Source organism: Protobothrops mucrosquamatus, unplaced genomic scaffold (genome assembly GCF_001527695.2).
Source record: "Protobothrops mucrosquamatus isolate PMUCROS unplaced genomic scaffold, P.Mucros_1.0 scaffold2785, whole genome shotgun sequence".
In the NCBI taxonomy this organism is placed as follows: domain Eukaryota; kingdom Metazoa; phylum Chordata; class Lepidosauria; order Squamata; family Viperidae; genus Protobothrops; species Protobothrops mucrosquamatus.
The window spans coordinates 159,805-162,506 of record NW_015388822.1 but is presented as its reverse complement, the minus strand read 5'-3'; positions in this window follow the sequence as shown (position 1 = coordinate 162,506).

Sequence of the window (2,702 nt, the reverse complement as noted above, 5' to 3'; positions counted from 1 at the left end):
GATATTTTCTACAAAGAGGGAGAGGAAGAGGGAGAAAATTGTGGGAGAAAGAAGCAGGAATTGTAATGATGGAATCCCTGAGAATATCATTCTGACCATAGAAGACAAATTATATAGAAATAAGAAAAGGATTTCTATGAAGGAAGAAGAGGAAAAAGTTCAGAGTACTTCTGTTAGCTATTACTACACCAATGATCCCTAATGCCTATAGGTTTACAAAGTGCAGAAATCTGATGCCTTCAATGTTAAGATGGTCCAACATTCTTCAATAGCTGCTGCATCAGTTTATGATTAAAATCGATCTCTTTCAAGGACTTGGTAAGTCCATCTGGTACCATTTATTCTGTGAGCCAATATTTCAATGGAACAAGACCAATTTGTTACATATTTCCCACATATTAATATTTGGCATCAGTATAGTTTGTATGTTGTATAACTTTTTGAATGAATTTACAAACATACTTGAGATACACAACATGCACTTGTTATATACAACTTCATAAATCTGAGCAGAAGATACTGTAAATATCCTATTCTGTAAATAGAAGGCAATAACTGATTGCTTCTGGTTAGTCCAATTGATAGCTTCTCCTCTAAAATAGATCCACACTGGTGAATGTTCTATTTGGGATTGTTGCTTGATGGTATCATTATTTTAGATCTTCAATTATCTTTGGATGTTTTCTTATCCTTTTGATTACAGTTCAATTTCTCTTTGTTGGTATATACATCATCCAATTTAATATTCCTACAATTGATGCAATATATGATTTGTTACTGTTAATATATAGGAACTTACAAATTGTGGTCTTGTATTGAGTATTATCTTATAGAGGTTGATTTCGTTGTTGGCATCTGTACTTCATTAGCCTCTGTCTGTCCAAGACACTGTATCAAGTCTATTCTTTTCTCTGGTTGAGAAAGAAGTTTCCATCTTCTTTTCTTTGATTCTGAATTCTAAGATAATAGATGTCGTCCAGTTATTAATCATTCAGATGAACCATGATGTCTTAATTCTTCCTTTCATCAATATAAGTCAGAACATATAATCCATCTCTTGTTCTTGCATCTGGCCATGTGTGAGTCTCTTTTTACATAACATTTGATTTAGCCTTTCATGAGAAGCTCCTGCTGCATGATTGAGCCCACAGAATAACTTGCACATGATACAGTTGTTTTATAGTTCTTCAAATCTTGGCACATGTATGTGTCTTCATCAATGTTTCCATAAAGGATAACTATCTTTATATCCAGATGTGGCACATGACTTATGACCATTTTTTACACTTACGACCATTGTGGCATCCCCATGGTCACATGATCAGAATTCAGATGCTTGGCAACTGACTCATACTTATGACGGTCGCAATGTCCCCAGGGTCATGTGATCATCTTTTGCAACTTTCTGACAAGCAAAGTCAATGAGGAAAGTCGATTCACTTAACAACTGTGTTACCAACTTAACAACTTCAGTGATTCACTTAACAAATGTGGCAAAAAGGTGGTAAAATGGGGCAAAATTCACTTAACAAAGGTCTCACTTAGCAATAGAAATGTGGGCCTCAATTGTGCTCATAAGTCGAGGACTACCTGTATTTTCATTGGTTTTTTTTGACAGGATCCAAAGTCCTCTTCACATCTGCAGCTTAACTTGTGTCTCCTCTCCTTGGGTACCCAAACATATGTACACCTTGAATCCAAACCCTTGAAGTGCTTGCCATTTGACTTTGCCGTATTGCATAATACAAATAGCGTTGCCCCTTTGTTTTTTAATTATTTTGCAAGTAAATTTCAGTTATTATTGCTTCTCTCCAATATTGATTCGGCAGCCCAGTATCTAGAGCAGGGGTCCCCAACCCCCAGTCCGTGGACCAGTACCGGTCCGTGACACACCAGCAACCAGTCCACACAAATAAGCAAAGCCCTGTCCGCGAAATGCAGGAAGCACACAAAACTACGCATCCGCGGAAAAACATCTATCCATGGAACCGGTTCCTGGTTGGGGACCTCTGATCTAGAATCACGATTCTAGTCATTTCCAGTAGTGTTCTTTTCTTTTTTCTTCTTTACAATTTTGTTCTAGGAAATAAGGATTTTTTTTCATGTATGCTGAAAATTGATCCAGAAGCCTAAGGGAAAATGGTTTCCTCTAGGACTTTTCACAGGAAAGAGTCTACAAAATCTGAATGAAATAATTCTAAACATTAAGCATTGGCTATCTTTCCTTAGACAGGAGTACGTAGCTCTAGTTGCACTTTGTTTAATGCAGTCAGCACATTTAAATTCAGAGACAGGTGTTTTAATTTTTAATTCTTTTGTTAAATCTCTTTTCCCTAGTTTGAAACACATTCAATTTCTGTGGCCAAATCTTCTATGACACAACCTTAGGCAGTCTTTATGAACACACTCTGAGACAATATTTAATTTCCCTGTAACATGGTGTACTTGGTAAAGTTCATGTTGTTTCTAAATCCCTTTCATTATTAATTCGTCAACTAGATAAACCAACCAGTAATTTCCCTGGCAAACAATATTACACCTGTAGTTTGTGGTTGTTTTTAAGTTCAGAATACTATTTTCTACTTTGAATTAGGGATTTTATTTCTTTCTTTACAGGTAGTCCTTGACTTACAACCACTTGTTCAGTGACTGTTCAAAGTTACAACTTCACTGAAAAAAGTGACTTATGATCATTTCACAGT